Source organism: Schistocerca cancellata, chromosome 5 (genome assembly GCF_023864275.1).
Source record: "Schistocerca cancellata isolate TAMUIC-IGC-003103 chromosome 5, iqSchCanc2.1, whole genome shotgun sequence".
In the NCBI taxonomy this organism is placed as follows: Eukaryota; Metazoa; Arthropoda; class Insecta; order Orthoptera; family Acrididae; genus Schistocerca; species Schistocerca cancellata.
In genome coordinates, this window is record NC_064630.1 from 581,459,495 (window position 1) to 581,482,057 (window position 22,563).

Consider the following 22,563-nt stretch of genomic DNA (forward strand, 5'->3'; position numbering starts at 1 on the left):
TGACACGTTCGAAAACAACTGGCTCCAAAGCGACGGAAGAAACATCGACCGGCTTCATTCGATACCTGCAGGACGAAGTCAACAGAAGACGAAGATTTCGACAGCGACGACACTCCCCAGCAGGAACATATGATAGTCGGCTCCCCTGACAGAATTCAATCAGCTGCGGATTCGAATGAGCCCTCTCACAGTGCCACGATTCCACATGAAAGGCTGCATATACACTCCTGGAAATGGAAAAAAGAACACATTGACACCGGTGTGTCAGACCCACCATACTTGCTCCGGACACTGCGAGAGGGCTGTACAAGCAATGATCACACGCACGGCACAGCGGACACACCAGGAACCACGGTGTTAGCCGTCGAATGGCGCTAGCTGCGTAGCATTTGTGCACCGCCGCCGTCAGTGTCAGCCAGTTTGCCGTGGCATACGGAGCTCCATCGCAGTCTTTAACACTGGTAGCATGCCGTGACAGCGTGGACGTGAACCGTATGTGCAGTTGACGGACTTTGAGCGAGGGCGTATAGTGGGCATGCGGGAGGCCGGGTGGACGTACCGCCGAATTGCTCAACACGTGGGGCGTGAGGTCTCCACAGTACATCGATGTTGTCGCCAGTGGTCGGCGGAAGGTGCACGTGCCCGTCGACCTGGGACCGGACCGCAGCGACGCACGGATGCACGCCAAGACCGTAGGATCCTACGCAGTGCCGTAGGGGACCGCACCGCCACTTCCCAGCAAATTAGGGACACTGTTGCTCCTGGGGTATCGGCGAGGACCATTCGGAACCGTCTCCATGAAGCTGGGCTACGGTCCCGCACACCGTTAGGCCGTCTTCCGCTCACGCCCCAACATCGTGCAGCCCGCCTCCAGTGGTGTCGCGACAGGCGTGAATGGAGGGACGAATGGAGACGTGTCGTCTTCAGCGATGAGAGTCGCGTCTGCCTTGGTGCCAATGATGGTCGTATGCGTGTTTGGCGCCGTGCAGGTGAGCGCCACAATCAGGACTGCATACGACCGAGGCACACAGGGACAACACCCGGCATCATGGTGTGGGGAGCGATCTCCTACATTGGCCGTACACCACTGGTGATCGTCGAGGGGACACTGAATAGTGCACGGTACATCCAAACCGTCATCGAACCCATCGTTCTACCATTCCTAGACCGGCAAGGGAACTTGCTGTTCCAACAGGACAATGCACGTCCGCATGTATCCCGTGCCACCCAACGTGCTCTAGAAGGTGTAAGTCAACTACCCTGGCCAGCAAGATCTCCGGATCTGTCCCCCATTGAGCATGTTTGGGACTGGATGAAGCGTCGTCTCACGCGGTCTGCACGTCCAGCACGAACGCTGGTCCAACTGAGGCGCCAGGTGGAAATGGCATGGCAAGCCGTTCCACAGGACTACATCCAGCATCTCTACGATCGTCTCCATGGGAGAATAGCAGCCTGCATTGCTGCGAAAGGTGGATATACACTGTACTAGTGCCGACATTGTGCATGCTCTGGTGCCTGTGTCTATGTGCCTGTGGTTCTGTCAGTGTGATCATGTGATGTATCTGACCCCAGGAATGTGTCAATAAAGTTTCCCTTTCCTGGAACAATGAATTCACGATGTTCTTATTTCAATTTCTAGGAGTGTAGATCCAGTATCTGATCCTGTCACGGACGTACTGCACTCTTAGGTCGTCCCGTTCATTTCGAGGGATGACCGCAACACACAAGCCTGCCTGCGTGAGCCGACGATGTCGAGGACGTGACGTCTACTGCAATAGCTAAAGCTGTTGCAGTCGCTTCTCATCACGACAGTGGACATCGAAGGGGACCCATAATTGACAGCGGGGCTTTCTTCAGGCCTCCCATCTCCACCTCTCCCAACAGGTGCCAACAATACCACCTCCCAATGCCAGGTCTACCAGGTTGGCACCATCAATCTCAGTGCCATAAATCTGAGGTCAAGCAGCAGACGTTTCGTGACTTCCTGCGTGCGGCAGATCTCGACGTCACATTCCTCCAGGAAGCGCACGTCTACCTATTCCCGTCTATTTATGGATACGAAGTTTATAAGGCGCCATGCACGGATAACTGCAGTGGCACACCCGTTCTGGTGAAAGAAGGCATCGTGACAGATTATGTGACCTACCAACCTAGCACGAGGACTTGCTATCAAATAACAGGGCGTCAGCGTTGTGAATGCGTACGCCCCTTCTGGTACGGGCAAGAGGAGAGACCATTCGAGATTTTATGTGGAGGAGGCCACATTCTTCTTCGAGGGACGCTACAATAATTTCATCCAAGGGGGCGACTTTTTTTGTTCTGTAATCACAGGTTCAAATACCACACTTTAGCACATGCAGAGAACTGCAATTCTTGGTGCAAGGCCTTCGCCTAGTAGACACATGGCGGAGTATCCACAGCAACACACAGGGGTACAAACATGTTACATGGCATTCAAAGAGTCACCATGACCGGAACTTTGTCTCCCAGGTAGTTACGGCAGCAACTCTTGATGCCGAGATATGGCCGGCAGGCTTTAGAGATCATGAAACCTACCTGTGCACCATATTCCTCTCAAGACAGGGTGCAGCAGAAAAATGTACATGAATGTTGAACATAGCAGTCCTCGAGGATCCAGAGTGTAACCAGAGGATAGTGGAGACCTGGAGGTGAGAGGTGGCATCCGGCGTTTCCTTCCATGATCCAGTGGTGGCTCGATTGCGCGAAACCTGCACTTCAGAGTGTGATGATGAACTAAGGTCGAAGGGCTTTGTGTTGGCTACGGCACACCATAGACCATCATTTTATACTACTGTGCTAGATATCCACCTAGCCACCGTCGCCAGGACGTCTGGCTGATGTCTGGAGATTGAAAGCAACGATCACACCGCTTACACTACGTCTTCTGAGGGGCACGCTTGTGTGTGCGCATAGTCAAGATTGGGCCGGGGGTAAACCGTCGGACATGTATCATATTATTCACGAACGTCGCAGATGTCGTAGGGCGTTGATCTCAATGCTGGAAATTCCAGATGGTAGGCGCCTGACAGCTCAGAAGGATATTGCCAACACCTTCTTCGATCATTATCGTCGGTTCTACGACCGCAGAAGACCAGGATGCTACGGCGATGGAAGAAATACTCCGATTCATACGTCGGACCCTCGATGTCAACGCGGCGGCGACCTTCACGGACCCCAGGACGTCGCCGATGCCCTCAAGAAAGGGGCGGACAACATATCTCCGGCCCAGATGTTCTCCTGACAGAGTTCTATCGAACATTTCGTGATGCTGTGATGCCCTGATGAGTTACGATGTGTCTACAGCTGATAGACGCTGCAGTGCAGATGCCACCTGCCTTTGTCGACGGCATCCTTATATCTGTCCCCAAGCCATCTGCCGAACAGGGACTGATCATTACCGGCCTCTTAGCAGCTCAACAGCGATTTCAAGATATTTTCGAGAATTCTGGCTGCCCGAATTCGGAGTGCCCTGCATCAAGTCCTCTCTAACGACCAGACGTCTCTTGGTGGTAACAACAACCTACAAATGGCACTCAGTGGTTACCACGATGTCATTGCACTGGTGGAGGCATGTCACGTGCTTGGAATCTTTGTGTTAGTGGACTTTGACCATGCTTTTGATAGGGTACGCAAAGAGTATCTTGAGAAGGTACTGTGACAGCTGGCTTTTCCCCAGACCTTTCTAAACATAGTCAAGCGCCTTCTGCATGGCACGAATTCACAGGTTACAATCAATGGACGTATAGCGTGCAAGATCACTATCTCCCGCTCTGTGGCCAAGGTTGCCCCCTGCCAGCGGTTATGTATGCCATTGCCATGGAGCCACCTTTACACAGACTACGATGCTGGCTGTACGGGTTTACGTTGAGAGAGCATACGTTCCGAGCGTATGTGGTCGATCTGATGTTTTTGGTGCTTCCAAAGATCACTGGTCTGGATTGCCCAATACGATGCTATAGCCGGACGCCTCTTGAACTTGGAGAAGTCTGGAGTGATGGTCATAGGCAGCGGCTTTCCGGAAGGGAGCTTGGTCCCATACCCACTCCGGTATCCTATCAAATGTTTGGGGGTTATCTTCACATGTGGCAGTCGACGGACAGTACACCTTACCTATACTCGTTTCCTACAAGGCATACATACAGATATGGGCGTAGCAACTTGCTGCGATCTTTGAACGTGATACAGTGTGTGGCTTATGTCAAAATCTATCTGGCATCCAGGATACCCCATCAGTCCATGGTCCTTCTGATGCCAAAGACGACAGCCCGCAGTTTATAAGCAGTCTTTGGTTCCAGAATGAGATTTTTCACTCTGCAGCGGAGTGTGCGCTGATATGAAACTTCCTGGCAGATTAAAACTGTGTGCCCTACCCAGACTCGAACTCGGGACCTTTGCCTTTCGCGGGCAAGTGCTCTACCATCTGAGCTACCGAAGCACGACTCACGCCCGGTACTCACAGCGTTGCTTCTGCCAGTACCTCGTCTCCTACCTTCCAAACTTTACAGAAGCTCTCCTGCGAACCTTGCAGAACTTGTACCGGGCGTGAGTTTTAATCTGCTAGGAAGTTTGTCTTTGGTTGTTTTTCCAGAGCAGGAATGATCATCAAACTACGATACGACGCGCTCACCCTCCCTACCACAAAGGGTGGTCTCGGAATGGTCAGTAAGCGAGTCAGAGCAGCTGCATTTTATGTCGACACGAAGACGTGGAATCACCACCAATGAAGAAGTGGCCCCCACCTCTCACGAACCACACACTGCAGTGCCACATATTTCGCCATCACTATCTCACCTAAAGGTATTTTTTTTGTGGACTTATGTTATGTCAAGCTGACCTGCCGAGTGAGCGACTACAGAGGATCAATGATGTTTATTGCCTTATGACGCGCGCCCATCCCCGAAATCTGACTGAAAGTCGTCTACCCTCGGTTACATAGACGGTGGTCTGGCATTCGGTTCTCGACTCAGATGCCAAAATGGCCTGGTATTTGGTGGTCAACCACAAATATATCAATCACCAGAAACTCCATATGGCTGATTCTCAATTAAGTCCCCAGTGCCATCCACCTGATACAGATGGACAGTGTCTGGAATGTGGGTCCACTGTGGAGGTATGGAGGTTGACGAGACGGATCTTGGCCCTCATTCAGTGAACGACTCCTACAGCCGTGACTTCGACGTCCGTTCTTATACCAGATATGGCGTTTTATCCACATACTAAGATGAATGCAACGATATAGAGGAAGCACCTGACCATACTGTGTGCTTACCATGATGATGGCTACCACTTTCTCGATTTTTGGACCTTCCTATCACAACCATTCACTCGTCTGCGACTCCACCCGCGCTACCGCCGATACTTTACTACTTACCTGGGTAGTATCTTCTTGGGCCCTCCCAAAGTTGGGTGCGCTGGGTATGAAAAGTCAACTTTATGTGCATGTTAATTTTACGAAACGGACCACAACAAGCGACAGACTCATATGAAGACATGACTGGCCCGAATGATGGATTAGGAGGATCCATGGACATATTGATCGATGGTAGCAGTGGGTGTCTAATGTTGGTTACACCAGAAGGGTGATCTTTACGTTATATTTATGCTTCAATGTTTTTGTTAGTTAGTTACCTGCTTTAGCCATAGAAGGGCACGATTGTAAGAATGAAGAATTTTGTTTAACCTTTCTGCTCCACAAAGGAAAAGAAAAGAAAAAGAATAAAAATCTGCGGTTAAAGCGACCTCTCGCATAAAGCGAGAATCCGGTTTCGGGTCCGTGTTCAGCTGATGGCTGTTCGTATTCACAGCTGCTAATACATTTCATGCAATTAGTCGTCACTTTCAACAGGAACACCTCTTGGGAATGTCTACGGAGTTCAGATTTAGATGCAGAAGGTTCGTGATAACGCCTGAGAGTACGTCTTTTCTCTGCAGATGGCCCCGCTCTGGGTCTGGATCGTCTGCCCCTGCAGGTGTGCGACAGAACGGCACAGCAAGCGAGTAAGTGGACATCCATAAGCTCCTAATTTTAAAGCGCCGCAGTAACACCTAGGAACATCCAGATAGCGTTTATTGAAGCCACTGGCCATTATATCGCACTGTAATTTATTGTAAGTCGTACTGGACTTCCAACTTTATTTCACGCAGTGTTGCTTGTCTGCTAGCGCTGACAACTTTAAGCAAGCGCCATTGCACTCGGTCGTTAGTAAAGACCGTCGTTGTGGTGAGAGGTAATAATTGAAATTTGGTATTCTCGGCACACTCTTGATACAGTGGCTCTCAGAATATTATTATATCGCACTGTAATTTATTGTAAGTCGTACTAGACTTTCAACTTTTTATCATGATTCACTTTTATCAACAAGCATTATAGACTTTCTCCTTCCCTTTTACCGTTCATCCCAACATACTAAGTGGCTCTAATTTCTTACTGCTACCTCCAAGTTTAGTTCAGTGAGTTGCGTTCAAGTTGTGCTCAGTAGTAAAATGGACAGGGAAAACTATTGGACCCAAAAATCAAAATAATCGATAAATGGAGCAAAAATCTCATTTCTTTTATTTTATAATATTATATGAAAATAGCTAAATAATAACTTTATTACTAATTAATGCTTAGTATTGCTGGATAAAGTTTCAAAATTCAGTGACACCACTAAGTGGTTTGTGAATCAAATATGATGACGAAATCATTCACAAAGTCCGTTCTGTATACTCTGCAAACTTACGTTGAGATGACAAAAGTCTTGGGACAGCGATATGCACACACACAGATGGCGGTAGTATCGCGTACACTTGGTATAAAAGGGCAAAGCATTGGAAAAACTGTCATTTGTACTCAGCTGAGTCATGAGAAAAGGTTTCCGACGCGATTATGGACACGCGACGGGAATGAATAGATTTTCAACACGGAATGGTAGTTGGAGGTAGACGCGTGGGACATTCCATCTCGTAAATCGTTAGCGAATTCAATATTCCGAGATCCACTGTATTAAGAGTGTACCCAGAATACCAAATTTCAAGCATTACCTCTCACCGCAACGACGGCCTTGACTAAAAACCGAGTGGAATGCCATTTGCGTAGAGTTGTCAGCACTAGCAGACAAGCAACACTGCGTGAAATAAGAGCAGAAATCAATTTGGGGCGTACGACGAACTTATCCGTTAGGACAGCGAGGCGAAAAGTGACCTTAATGGGCTATGGCAGCAGATGGCCGACGCTAGTGCCTTTGCTAACAGCACATCGCCTGCACGAATCTCGTAGGACCTCACCATATCGGTTGCACCCTAGACGACTGGAAAACGTTGTCCTGGTCAGATGAGTCCCGATTTAAGTTGTTAAAAGCTGATGGTAGGGTTCGAGTACGGCACAGACCCTACGAAGCCGTAGACCCATGTTGCCAACAAGGTACTCTGCAGGCGCCGGCCGCTGTGGCCGAGCGGTTCTAGGCGCTACAGTCTGGAACCGCGATACCGCTGCGGTCGCAGGTTCGAATCCTGCCTCGGGCATGGATGTGTGTGATGTCCTTAGGTTAGTTAGGTTTAAGTAGTTCTAAGTTCTAGGGGACTGATGACCTCATATGTTAAGTCCCATAGTGCTCAGAGCCATTTGAACCATTTGTACTCTGCAAGCTAGTGGTGACTCCATAATGGTGTGGCCTATGATTACATGGAATGAACATGGTCCTAATTATGTTCATCTACTTGGAGACCACTTGTGGACTTTATGTTCCCAAACAACGATGAACTTCTTATGAATGACAGTTTGTCATGTCGCTGGCCCACAAGTGTCCTCAACTGGTATGAAGAACATTCTGGACAATTAGAGCGAAAACTTTGGCCACCCAGGTCGCCCAAGATGAATCCCACCGAACATCTATTAGACTTAATCGCATGGTCAGTTCGTGCAACGGCAACAAGTTCGCAATTATGGACGGCCACAGAAGCAACACGGCTCAATACTTCTGCAGCGGACTCCAACGGTTTGTTGTGTCCATGCCACATCGATCTGCTGCACTACGCCTCGCAAAATGATGTGCGACACGATATTAGGAGGTATTCCATGACTTTCGCCGCCTCAGTGTACGGCGATACTCAGATAATAAGCTGAAGCACATCATACCGATAATGTTTCGTGTTTTCTTAAGAGTTTATTGTAGTCCTCCATGGAGCTGACATCTCTCTCAGACAGGAAAATTTAATATTTTCGTTTTAGTAAGTAGGTGTGGAGAGTTGGTGAAAACATTTTTTTCATGCCACTGTCAATGATGTGTCTTAAATCTTTTGTCACTGAGGTTAAACCCTGTAAATATTGGTTTCCTTTTATAAGAAACTATCTGTTCAATCTCATTGTTGATAATTTTTGTGATCTTATTGAGTTTACTTTAAACTTTTTAATATTTCCACCTTCTGGTTGTGCCTCACAGTTCAATGTAATCACTATACCCAGTTTTGATTCAATATTCCATTTCGGATGAGAGAATGCCAAGACGGTGGAATGAGATGACAAGAACCATAAAAAATATTTACGTTTTTGGAAAGCTATATGTGAGACTGTACAGTCGAAATCTGATATTCGTAAACGTTTGAAGTAATACTGAAATCCAAATGTTACGGAAGAGATTCATAACAGCGCTCAACATTCACACAGACAAAGTTACAAATATCACAAACTGCAGTTTCTCCTTGGGGCGATATTTCAAATTTACCTCGGAACTAAAGTATTTTCAAATACTAAATGGCTCTGAGCCTATGAGACTTAACATCAGAGGCCATCAGTGCCCTAGAACTTAGAACTACTTAAACGTAACTAACCTAAGGACATCACACACATCCATGCCCGAGGCAAGATTCGAACCTGCGACCGTAGTTCAAATACTAAGCAGCTTTTGACATCCCCTCCGCATCATAGTTAGTCCCTGGACCACGGTAAGCATAAGTTTCATGAGATGTTGCATTGCCATGAAAGACCGCAGTTAATAAGACCTCAGTTAACATCTTGCACAAAATGGAGGATTCGAGAAACATCGATTTTATCCAAGTGTTCCTCGATCATTCCGTCCTAAATTACAATCTGGAATTATCAGCATCGATTCGAGACAGAGTATTTTGAATTTTTTCAGCAATGCTTCTGAGAATGATTTCATACTTATGATGCCTGAGAGGTAAATATAATTTCTCTGCTAGTATGTTCGAATTCATGCTCTTTCTCAGTCATCATCACCCGCGCAGATAGTTTGGCACTATGACGAACAGTTAAACAGTTAACTTACACATGAGCAAATCGAAAAAACCTTGAATATAGATGGCAGTGCTTCAACTGCTCTATGTGAGTGATATCCTGGAGAAAAACGTGGTGGTTTTAGGGGGAGGACTTTTGAAATGTGGTTGCTGTGGAGCACGAGTCCAAATTACCCCCTTTATGACCATACAGGTAGTAGAACAGGTGAATTTTTTTAGAAAGAACAGAAAAGGAGTTGCTAGCATCCCACTTAGACAATGAATGGATATCATTTAGTTCCTGTATGATGGAAGTACAAACATTAAACGGATTGTAAATCGCGATCTGGAGAAGTATGTGCCGAGTAAGTGTATTAAGAGCAGGAAAGAGTCGCAGTGGTTTAATAACAAAATTCAGAAAATGCTGAGGAAGCAAAGACTATCGCACTCGCTTCAAAAGAGGAAGCGCAAATGATGACAGGCAAAATTTAGCAGAGATTCGTATGCCTGTAAAAAGATCGATGCGCGAAGCATACAACAACTGCTGACATCAAACCTTAGTAAAGGATGTAGTAGAGAAGCCGAGAAAATTCTGAAGATAGCAAAAGGAAAGCTGAAGTTTTACATTTCGCGTTTAAGAAACCGCTCACGCACGACGACCTTACAAATATAACATCGTTTGATCATCCTGCATACTTCCGTATGGAGGACATTCCTGGCGTAGAAAAGCAACCTAAAGAACTGCAAACAAATGTTTCCAGGTCCGGACTGAATCCCAGTTCGGTTTTACAAAGAATATTCTATGGCTTTGGCCCCTTTATCAGGAATCGCTCGCCCGTCGCAAAGTCCCAATCGACTGGAAAAGGGCGCAGGCGACTCCTTTATCTAAGAACGGTAAAATAAATGACATGCAAAACACAGCCCAATATCCTTAACATCGTTTTCCTGCAGAATCCTTGAACATATTCTTAGGTCGAATACAATAAAATTCCCTGAGGCAGAAACGCTTCTGCCCGCACATTAGCACGGTTTTAGAAAGCATCGTTCGTGCGTAACCCAGCCTACATTTTTCTTCCGCGGGTGAATGGTAAGAGCAGGTTCAATATTGCTAGCATTTGATACGGTGCCCCATTGCACACTGGCAACGAGCGTACGAGCATACAGAATTGGTTCCCAGGTATGTGAGTGGCTCGAAGACTTCTTAAGTGAGAAGACCCATTACGTAGACCTCTATGGCGACTGTCCAGCAGCGACAAGAGCATAGTCGGGAGAACACCAGGGTATGGTGATAGGGCAGCTAGTACTCTCAATACACATAAATGGAACGAGCATGTGAGAACTGTGATGTGGAAGGCGAATGGTCGTCTTCGGTTTATTGGGAGAATTTTGGGAAAGTGTGGTTCACATTTAAAGGAAACCGCATATAGGACGCTGGTGCGACCTGATCTTGATTACTGCTCGAGTGTTTGGGATCAGTACTAGGTCGGTTTGAAGGTAGACGGGCGGGCTGCTAGATTTGTTACCGGTAGGTTCGAACAACACGTACGTGTTACAGAGAACTCAAATGGGAATCTCTGAAGGGAAGGCGAGGAACAATATTGAGAAAATTTAGAGAACCTTGATCTGAAGTACTGCCGCCAACATATATTGCGCGTAAAGACCAAGAACATAAGATAGGAGAAATTAGGGCTCATACGGAGGCATCTAGACTCTCGTTTTGCCCTCACTCTAATTGCGAGTGGAATAGAGGAGGGAATTACTATTAGTGGTACATGGTACCCTCCGCCACGCACCGTACGGTGGCTTGTCCAGTATCTGTGTAGATGTAGACATCATGGTAGTACTCCCAGGACGCCAGAAAGGACCGGCGAACCCTGTGAGGCTGCGGCATTTCTGCTTTCACAGAAGTGCAAAAGCTGTCAGGTGTTCTAGAATTGATCAGGGCTTACTCTCTCCTCAGGTGTCGGCTGCCACGTTAAACAGTTCTTCCTCACTAACTAAGAATACAGAAGTCAAACATATACAGAAAGGTTTAAAAACAAAAATAAACGTTGGCCATAAGTAAAAACAAGTCACTCTAAAACGACGACAAAGAACTAAATATGTTACCATTACAATCAGTTGTAATATGGCACAAAAAAACTAAAACGTGTTTTAGAATGTCAACCGTCGAAATCAGATTTCTGTGACAAATTAACGAGCTGTGTCCGCTGAATTAATTGCAACGAAAGAAATAGCTACTATATACGCTAAACTGTCCGGACTTTTGAAATTTTACACAGAGGACATAACTGTTCGCAGAACAAGCGAGAATTTTAAGTTCCAAAGTCACTCAGCGACGAACATGGGACGCCACATGCATATTTTGGACAGTGGACCGAAAGGAAGGCTTCTCGGCGTGCTGGCGAAGCAGAGATTTCCAGCAGTAAACACAGAAAATCTGGACTGGATCATAGATGAACAAAAAGGATTCAGCCAAAACGTTCTTTTATTATTTTTGAATGTTTGATTTCCTGATGATACCATGTGCCCAGTATGTTCACCGGGTCATATAATTTAGTGCATCGTAATTATATCCATTACGTGCAAGGGCTGACGCAGCGGTCCTGACTTGTACCTTCGTTTCTCCTTGCCCTTCTTAGTATTAGCTGCACTCTAAATGAAAGTAATAACAAGAAGCAAACTTACCGATGCAGACTGCGAACGCTAGAGACCATAGTGAACATCGTCATTGAACTCTATAGTATCATCCTATGTTTCTTTGGTGGCAAAATTCGGTGTCTTTAACAATACTATTTTTACTTATGCTTTGTCCCTTTGTTTACGTAATTTTATCTATTCTCACTAATGACTCCCAGGGGTAGGATTCCCAGGACGCGACAAAGGATCGCCGGTTTCCGCACATCTCAGTTTTTTTCTTTTTTTTTAAATTTAAGCTGAGGGTGAGAGTGTAGTCGAAAAAACTAAATATACTGATCATCTAATAATATTTTAACTAGAACTAATTTTTTATATTACATTTCTTGCATGCATAAACCAAGCATTCTCAACTGTTCCAGTTCTGAAGTACGATGCCTGAATAGAAACAGCGGTTAGTATTATTGCATCACAGTTTTATAATTCTTTATATTTAATAGCAATTTTGCATTTTTATGAAGATTGTGACGGGGCAAAAGCTTTTGGGTACCGTCCAGGACTTTGATTCGCTTCAGCATATTAACTCAGCGGTTTACATATATTAAATACGTGATGAATGCTTATAAATGTATGTATGTTTTGTCACTAAATTCTATATGTGTGCAACAGTTGTAAAAAACCGGGCTTTCGATTCCGTTTGACAGAACGAACAAGTTGCGGCATATTAGAATTTGTGCAGCTGAATAAGTATTAAGGAGAAAAAAAGGACGTTTTACTAATAACTATATTTGCACATTCAAGAACAAAAAAATTTACAGCGAACACAACAGAATAATTAGCGCACACAAAGAGTGTTACACAATGCCAAAGAGGTCTATTTTACACAGTGCACTTTGCGCCGTCACACACGAAATATATTGTTCACACAATTCCAACACCCCTCCTTGAACTTATATTTTGTGTGTTGCTTCCACAAAATAAACTAAGTAGTCCCAAATCTTCTCAGACTTCTCCCTTTCCAAGGGTTTGGTCAGAAGGTCAGCTAACATGGCTTCTGTGCGTAGATAGTCCACGGCAATGTTCTGTCGCTCTATGTGGTCCCGAATGAAATGGTGCCATATATCAATATGCTTTGTCCTAGCACTAGTAACATCATTTTTCGCTAGGTTTATGGCTCCCTTATTGTCACAGAAGATGTTTGTAGGTTCCTCAATTAAATTGGGTTCTATTTCACTTATTAATGTTCGTAGCCATAATGCTTCCTGTGTGGTGTAAGATAGTGCCATATACTCGGCCTCTACGGTGCTCAATGCAACAGTTTTTTGCTTTTGACAGGACCATGATGTGAGGCCCCCCATTAATTTAAAACAGCAGCCAGTGGTGGAGTATCTGTCTCCCAATTCACTCCCCCAGTCCGCATCGCTATATCCCTCTAGTTTTGCGTTACCATCTCTATGGTATTTTAACTCATAGTTTGAGGTTCCTCTTAGGTATCGGAATATCCTCTTTACAGCTTTCCAGTGCTTTTCCTTTGGGTCTCTGAAATATCTGCTCACTGCATTGGTAGCAAAAGCAATGTCGGGTCGTGACGTTTGAGACAAATATAACAGACTTCCTACTGCTTCTAAATAAGGAACATTCTTGTCACATTCCACATCAGTCTCATTTACATTTAACTTCACTCCTACTTCCATTGGAGTACTTATGGGTTTGCAATCACTCATGCCAAATTTCTTTAATATTTTTTCCGTGTATGATGATTGACTTATGCTCAATTCTTGTCTTTCTTCATCCTTAGTAATCTACGTACCTAAATAACGTTTGACTTCTCCCAAATCATGCACCTGAAACTTAGTTTGCAGCTGTTTCTTGAAAATTCTCATTTGGCCTTCACTTTCAGTCAGGATAAAGAAATCGTCCACCCATATCGCCATTATTATTATTTCTTCTTTTCTCTCTTTATAGTAAATGCTGGGATCTGCCTTGGATTGCTTCATATTCATATTTATTAGAATTTCATGTAGTCAGCGATTCCAGCAACGTCCACTTTGTTTAAGTCCATAAATACTTTTTCTCAAACGCCAAATCTTTTTACTTTCTGATCTGGTTTTTATGGCTTCCCTTGGTGGAATGACATATACCTCCTCCTCCAATTTCCCATTTAAATATGCCGTTTTAACATCCATATGATGAATTATTAAATTTCGTTTTACTGCCAAGGCTAAAAGATATCTCAATGATGCATACTTGACTACAGGTGAAAAAATTTCTTCGTAATCTACCCCTTGTTTTTGTGAATATCCTTTTACCACAAGTCTTGCTTTGTATTTTGGTGATGAGCTTTCAGGGTTCTTCAAATTGAATACCCATCTTGCCTACAGTGGTTTCTTATCTCCTGGCATATCTACCCATTCAAAGGTTTCGTTCTGATATAAAGATTCTAATTCTCTCTTCATCGCTTCTTTCCATTCTTGAGAGTTTGGGCCACTCATTGCTTCTTTTGCTGTTCTTGGCTCATCATTAAAAGACTGTGCTGTATACATCTCAAAATCCGGATATTCCTTCGGTTTTGGTACACGAGAAGAACGCCTTACATTGTTTTTTTCATTTTTTCATCCTCTAAGTCATTGTCATCACAAATTGTATCCATTTGTCCTTGGCTGTCGTCTTCCTCTTCTTCACTTTCTATTTCCTCACACAAGGTTTCACCTTCTGAACTAGGTGCAGTTGACTTAATGGTTTTGCTCTCTTTTGAGTCCTTTCTATTTTCAAAGAATATTACATCTCTACTTGTGACAATCTTTTTAGTCAATGGATCCATTAATCGGTAGCCCTTCGAATTTTCACAATAGCCTACAAAAATATACTTTTTAGCTTTCGGATCCCATTTTCCTCTTAGCTGTTTTGGAATATGTGCCATTGCATCACACTCAAAAACCCTTATATTGCTTAGATCAGGTTTCTTTCCTATCCATATCTCATAAGGGGTTCTATTCTTTAATGCTTTTGTACGTGATCTATTGTTCAAATATACAGCTGTTGACACTGCCTCTGCCCAAAAATCTTTGGATAATTCAGCGTCAGTCATCATGCTCCTTGCTTTCTCAACAATGGTCCTATTAGCCCTCTCAGCTACCCCATTTTGAGATGGGCTGTACCTTATGGTAGTTTGATGCCTGATTCCCTTTTCTGCCAGACGTTTCTTCAATTTTTGGTTAATATATTCTCTCCCATTATCAGACCTGATGATCTTGATCTTCTTTCCCGTCCACCTTTCAACCATATTGCAATATTCCTCAAAGATATCACTCACTTGGTCTTTAGAACTAAGAAAATAAACATGAGTATATCGTGAGTAATCATCAATAAACGTAAGAAAATAATTACTCCCACCTATGGATTCACACTCCATCGGGCCACATACATCTGTGTGGATTAACTGTAAGACTTCTGTGGATTTACTCTTACTAGTCTTGAAGGGTAACCTTGCTTGTTTTCCCTTTATACATGTCTCACAAGGATCCTTGGACACACTAAAATTCTGTATTCCCTTTACCATATCCTTTATTATAGACATAATCTTTCTATTTAGATGTCCAAGTCTCCGGTGTCATAAAAAACCTTCTGCTGAATATACTGAATCACTAACATTTTTATGTTTACTGTCAATGGTATCCAACATAAAAATACCCCTTTCGTTACTTGCTGTAGCTATAACTTCACCACTTTCACTGATTACTCTTGCACCCTGCATGTCAAACGTGACTGTATTTCCTTTCTTGACAATTTCCCCTACAGACAGCAGGTTAGTTGCCACATTTTTCACATAATGAACATTGTGTGCTGTAACCATATCTGATTCACCATTTACACATACATGTAGATCTAGTTTCCCAGCCAGGTGACACTGGAGCTTGTTGACATCAACAGTAGATATTCCCATATGAGTCTTATCTTTGATGTCTTAAAGAAGTGATTTATCTTTAACAATATGCACAGATGCACCTGAGTCTAAAATCCATTCCATTTCACGATTACTCATCCCACCAAAAGAATAAAAACATGAGAGTGCCTTAACTTGTTATTGGTCCTTCTCTCTGGGCTATCAGTAACATACCTCTTTTGCTGTGTGTCTGATCTTGGGCTTACTTTTTCTTTGCACTGAGACGCAATATGTCCCATCTTCTGACATTTATAGCACCTCACCAATTTCTTCTTTTTGTTTTTTGAGTAGAGAGCAGACGCACCTTCCTTCTCCAATGTACAACAGCTTGGAGCACTCTTTACGTCCTGCAGGATTTTCACCTTAGTACTGTCGCCTGTGATTGGTATACCCGAGCTTTCAAGTCCCATAATCACTGGTGCATACCTTTCGGGCAGTCCTGCCAACAGCAATGTTCCTATCCATTCGTCAGCGATCTCGAATCTGATGTTTCTCAGTCGGTTCGACGTAGTTTTTATTTTGTTAACGTATTCGTCTACACTCTTACATTTGTCCAGACGAGTGGTAATTAACTCGCGTAATAATCCTACTTTTCTCGTAAGACCACCATCCTCGAATGCACTTCGTAAATTGTCCCAGACTTCTTTCGCTGTAGCAGCTTTTTCAACGTGAACATAATTCACCGAATCAATCAGTAATATCAATTTTGATTTTGCTTTCCTATCCTTGATTGAATAATTCCGATCTGTGGATTTCATTGTTCCATCTACCAAGTCCCATAGGTCGTCTAAACGTAAATACGCTTATACTGCGAACTTCCAGGTTGCATAGTTTTCGCGACCTATAAGTCTTTCAATCGGTGAAATTTGTGCCGCACTCATTCTTAACGGTAACTTGCTTTTTATTGCCGTAAAGAACACCGAAAAATAATGCGGAAAAAAATTGCGATCGTCTTGTAAGGATAACTCGCACTTCACGTAAATTGGAACTTTTCCAATACTTTCTCCCTACTATTTTATTGATATACTTATTCCAAATGCAGTCTGGGCCCATAACCTATTGGAATTTGCACAGATGAATAAGTATTAATGAGAAAAAAAGGACATTTTACTAATAACTATATTTGCACATTCAAGAACAAAAAAATTTACAGCGAACACAACAGAATAATCAGCGCACACAAAGAGTGTTAGACAATGCCAAAGAGGTCTATTTTACACAGTGCACTTTGCGCCGTCACACACGAAATATATTGTTCACACAATTCCAACACGGCAGAGTATCCTTTCGCCAGCAGCAGCAGACATCGGCTGTCCGAGCCAGAGATATCATCAAATCGAGCTGGTCGCTATTCAACGAGACGAAGGCCGCTGAAGAACTTACATTTAATTGTTAAAAGCAATGCAATTTGAAGTGATTGTCTAAATTGGGTCCCGTATGGTTTCTGGGATTTAGAAGTTCAGTTCTGATTTGATTCTTGCTTGGGAAGCCTAAGCTAGAGCTTGTAAGTGCAGGCCTTAATTAATCAGCGTGTCTAACACTCACCGGCAACGCATTAGATCGCGGACATAGGTGGGAAAGTGATTAGTAAACCATTTTTACTACGATCGTATATGTGGGTGAATTGTTTAACTAACTGCAACAGCATGGATAAGGTTTATTAGAGAACGGGCTAGCGTGCCTTTATGAAGTTACGCTCTAATTTTGATGAAACTGTGTTCCATATTTGGAGAAGTTGATAGCTGAAAGTGTTAGTCAGTTATCGAACTGGAGTTTGAGTGCGATTCGTGGTATTCCTTGCGCTCACAAGGCTCTAGAAGTCGTGGTTTAAGTTGGTGAACGTTATATTCACTCACGCTCTCAGGTAATTGGGAGGTTGCGGTATTTGTGTGATTTTGGACGCCCAGTCTATGGCAGTGAGTGTTGAGCTGTTTATGTTAGTGTACACTTTGAATACGTACTACAGGGTTAGTGGCGTAATAATTGGGATTTTGTCTACCACTGAGTTTACGTCTCACTTGGTTTTGTGTAAAGCCAGGAACCACGATCTGCAGGTCGTATATAAAAGAAGACGTAGGTGCTGTTGCTCGTAGATTTTGTGACCCTAATCTTTGGAGATAGATTTCGTACCCTAGCTGAACCAATTAATATTACTCGACGATTGCTTGGTCGGGTGACGAGTGGTAAATTTAACTTCGGGACTGTTAAAGGAAACGCCATTTCCAACACCTGAAGTGGATGCTGTATTAAAGTTAGTACAAAAGTGGTGGTGGCACTAACGATTTTTGTTTTAATTTTTGTTTTTTCTGTCCTATCCCGATTTGTGTGGGGCTTAGATTTTTTGAAAGTCACTCGTTCACGTGAAAGTTGTTTGTGAGATTTTAATTTGATCCAATAAAGAAAAGTCAAACTTGATTCTAAGTTCGGAGTCTAATTTTACAGTGCAAAGGATTGAATCCCCACCGAAAGATACTCAAGTGGAGAAACAGTAAAGAGCTACATTGCGGCAAAGAAGTCAAAAGCTAGTCTTGCAAAGATAAGTCTGTTATTCCAGGTTTCAAAGAGGTAGACTGTAAGAATTAATGTATTATTGAAATTTCATTACGATTTAAAATTAATAATTAGAGAAAAAAGATTTAATTAGATTTCAATTAAGAAAAGGCTAAGGCATTAACTTCTTTATTCACTTAACGGTTATTTACAGGATTTAAAGAGAAAGAAATAAGGAAAAGGGACAATAATAAATAACATTTACAGACTGTAAGAGAGTTCATAGTATCGCAGAGATAGCTATTGCTATATCGCTGGTTTGCTACGTTCGGAATTATCGTAATAAGAAACTGTTTATTCAGTTTAACTGAACAAGGGTATACGATAAAGAGATTTACCGTAAGTGAAACGCTGGTCACGGTAAATATTTATTATGCGTTTTTATGTAATTTTGTTTTGTAGTAGTGAGTGAAAGATTTCCACGTAATAAACTATCCTGATCGTCAGCGTGAATAATGTACATAACCAGCAATATTTGTGGTTGTTTCGGATTACAATGTTGTTTGTTGGCATTAAGAGGTTTTAATCATTTAAATTGTGAAAAATAATACCATAGTCGGCGCAAGTTACGGGTCATAAAAGATGCAATTTTACTGAGAGTTGTTGAACTGTTGTTGTCAGTAGCAACCCACGTTACGGCTCATCGAACGAACGTATTTACGTTTCAGGTGACGTGCAGTGTGCAAAAGATTTAACCAGATCCTAATTACCATAACGGGAAGTACTAACACTAAAGTGTGTTGACCATTCACCACTTCAACGCACTTAAATACTATTGATGAGTGTATATTAACATAGTGTATGCGGTATAACAGGGGCATGTAACGTGTGTACTTCTGTTTTAATCGGATGCGTGGTTTGTGCACAGTTCCTATTACGATTATACATCTTAGAGTAAAATTTAACTATTTATATAAGTATTGGGAAGAGGTATGTCTAGTCTTGTAAGCAGAGCTAGTGTCAGTACACAGATTAGTCACGTCTCGTCATGCCACTCTACATAGTGGGACAACACAGTGCATACTCTGTTTCTTCCCTGAGTCTATCAGATGGTGACTTGTTCTTAAGCACATGAGTCGGAACCATCGTCGTAGATCCACGGGGCAGATTATTTATGAACTTTTGAAAGACTTAGACATACAAATCCTACCTCCGATGTTGTTTGTTGCAGTAGATCGGGCACAGCTTTGCTAGTTCCTTAATAAGAACCTCTGCCGGATTCAAACTGGAGTAAAAGCGGGACGTGAATACCATGGTGATTCTCTTTCGCTGCAGCATTTCTTTTCACCTCTACATCTGAAATTCCTTCCATTCTCCGATATAATATTTTCTACGTGACTGACTTCCTTAAGAAAACTGTTCACGAGTGCCTTAGCCACTGACCGTGTCCTCACGAATCTCGAAGGGGAAACGTGAGATATAGACGTGAGCTTGACTGGCACCAGGACGTATCGAAACCTATGTTCTGTACAAGCCACTGGTCAAAAGAAGTCAACTGCGGCTAATTCTTTTAGCCTGGGTGGTACTGTAGGGTACAATTCGATCTTGTGTGACTCCACAGAAGGTTTCGTCAACTGGCGAGCCTTGCACAATGCAAGAACTGTGTATCCTTTTCTCCATGTTATAAAAATTCGCTGATTCCCTTAATTTCTGAAAACACTTTATTGAACCTTGAACCGAAGTGTGCATGACCGAGGTGCACATACCATACGAGTTTGTTTACGAATTCCTCTGATATGCACAGCACCCACTTCTCAATAAAAAAAAAAGAATGGCTCTGAGCACTATGGGACTTAACATCTGAGATCATCAGTCCCCTAGAACTTAGAACTACTTAAACCTAACTAACATAAGGACTTCACACACATCCATGCCTGAGGCAGGATTCGAACCTGCGACCGTAGCGGTCACTCGGTTCCAGACTGTAGCGCCTAAAACCGCTCGATCACCCCGGCCGGCCACTCATCACTCGCAATGTCTCTCCTTCGGTACAGAATTCCATTCTTTACTTTATAGAAACTCATGAGAGTTACCTGACTGTGGGCGTACCACTTGTGCTTTACATCCGTCAGGATGGGATCCTTTTCTTGCTCTTTCGAAATATTCCTAAGTGTTGTCCCGACAAAGTTCTCGAATGTGACTAGAGGTACGTGCCATCCACGTAGTTGTCTCTCTAGTCATGAGAACCTTCAGACATGAGACCCGTAGGGGCTCCCGACTATGTTTTCTTTACTTGTGATGTAATGTACAGTGAACCGAAATTTCCTTACCCTTCCATGTGACAATTTTGCTGACGTAAGGAACTGCAGCACGTGATGATCGTTGTAGATCTTCGTCGTTCTCCCAAAGAGAAAATATCGAAAGCTTTTGAATGCCCAGAATATTGCGAGTGCTTCGAGTTAAGTCACAGATAATTTCTTTCCGCCTTGTTTAACAATCGACTAGCAAAAGCGATCGCCTTCTGAATGATCCACCCAACTCTATCCTCTTCTTAGAACAGATGCACAGCGAGACCAACGCGCGAACTGTCAGTAGTCAAGCAGCGACCCCTTGATTAAATCCGGTTGGGAGAGAATGGGCGCGTCTAAAAGCGTGTGCCTTACTCTTTGTGAGCCTTTCACTCTATTCCCACACTGTATTTTTCTCTTCGCAAAAAAATGGTTCAAATGGCTCTGAGCACTATGGGACTCAACTTCTGAGGTCATCAGCCCCTACAACTTAGAACTACTTAAACATAACTAACCTAAGGACATCACATACATCCATGCCCGAGGCAGGATTCGAACCTGCGACCGGAGCGGTCTCGCACTTCCAGACTGTAGCGCCTAGAACCGCACGGCCACTCCGGCCGGCAATAAATCGTTTATAGTAGTTTATGAGACCAAGACACGCTCGTACTTGGCGCTTCGTCCTCAGAACTGGACACTCCCTTATTGCAGTTAACTTATCAGTGTGTGGTCGAATTCTCAATGGACAGATAACGTGTCCGAGAAATTCCACCTCAGAGTAACTGAAGTCCGACTGAGAGAGGTTTTTGTAACACTATTTATTTTAAAGACTTCAAGAAATTGCTGTAGCTTTTCATTATGAGTCTCCCACAATTTTCGTTCAATTAGTACATATTCTACGTAGACAGTGATCTTTCCCTTAAGATCGGCACGAGTAACCTGGTCCAGAGTCCTCATAAAGGCTACAGATGATACGTTGTGCCCGAACGAGAACTTAGGGAACTGATAACAGCAAGTAAATCATAAAAAGGATGTATACCTGCAGCTTTCAGGGTGAAGTTTGATTTGTCAGTAACTGGGCCTGATATCCACTGAAGATACCACTTTCACTCCATGAAAGCGCTGCAGTAGCTCTTCAGTGGTCTCAGGTCGGTCTGCCTCTGACTCAATGATGTCATTTATTTTCTGCGTAGCTGCAAGCAGCTGCTTTGTGTCTCTTGACCTTGTGGTACAGCTGCACGACATGTCCTCAGCAGCCGACAGCAAATCCAACGCCTGCGGCTTGTACCACTTCTTGTCTTTAACCGACCTCATTCGCTCCTCTACCCCTACGAGAGGCTGTACCTTTCCAGCCAATCACAGCTCTAGGTTCTGGGTGCAACATGTCGACCCAATCGGCCCCTATACAAAGTACGGCATGCCTTTTTCACCCATTTTAACGGCAGACTCTCTCGAGAGTTCTCGAAACTTCTCGAGTCGAAACACACGAATTCGGCGGAAATGATCGTTCCATCTACGTGCCGCAAGTTATATATGCCAAGAGAGAGAGGTCTAATGTCCTCTGCCACCATCTCATCTACATCTACATCTAAATGGATATTCTGAAAATCACATTTAAGTGTCTGACAGAGGGTTCATCGAACCACCTTCAAAATTATCTATTATTCCAGTCTCGTATGACGCGCGGAAAGAACGAACACCTATACCTTTCCATAAGAGCTCTGATTTCCCTTATTTTATTGTGGTGATCGTTTCTCCCTATATAGGTCGGTGTCAACAAAATATTTTCGCATTCGAAGGAGAAAGTTGGTGATTGAAATTTCGTGAGAAGATTCCGTCGCAATGAAAAACGCCTTTCTTTTAAAGATGTCCAGCCCAAATCCTGTATCATTTCACTGACACTCTCTCCCATACTTCGTGCTAATACAAAAACTGCTGTTCTTCTTTGAACTTTTTCGAAGTACTCCGTCA